Here is a 455-nt window from a genome sequence, read left to right on the forward strand (position 1 = left end):
TGGCTTTCATGGTCTCTTTGTTAAGGAAAGTGATATTAAGAAGCTATGAAAATGAATCATCCATTACTATTTAATCTATGCAATTTGTATAAATAGTCTGAAATAGGGTCTTACGGTTTTAAGGATTCGCTAGAAAATATACGATCAGGAATATAAATAGTAATAAAGTTATGTTACAAAATAAACGTACTTATAGAATGTGTGATGATTTAACTTAACGAATATAAGGATCCGTCGTTATATTCGGTAGAGTTTATAGTTATTTCTTATTCATTAAATCATCACACTTAAGTACGCGTCATTTGTTAACCAAATGAAATAGTACTAACTTTGTTAACAAATTTCGTCTATTAAAATTTCTAATCGACGGATGCAATTGATTTAATGGTAAATTTGTAAAATTGCAATAACGGGACGCATTCGTTTGTGGTTTTAACATAACATTGTTGGATTTC

Source organism: Cynara cardunculus, unplaced genomic scaffold, assembly GCF_001531365.2.
Source record: "Cynara cardunculus var. scolymus isolate 2C unplaced genomic scaffold, CcrdV1 Un_Scaffold_5825, whole genome shotgun sequence".
Lineage (NCBI taxonomy): Eukaryota > Viridiplantae > Streptophyta > Magnoliopsida > Asterales > Asteraceae > Cynara > Cynara cardunculus.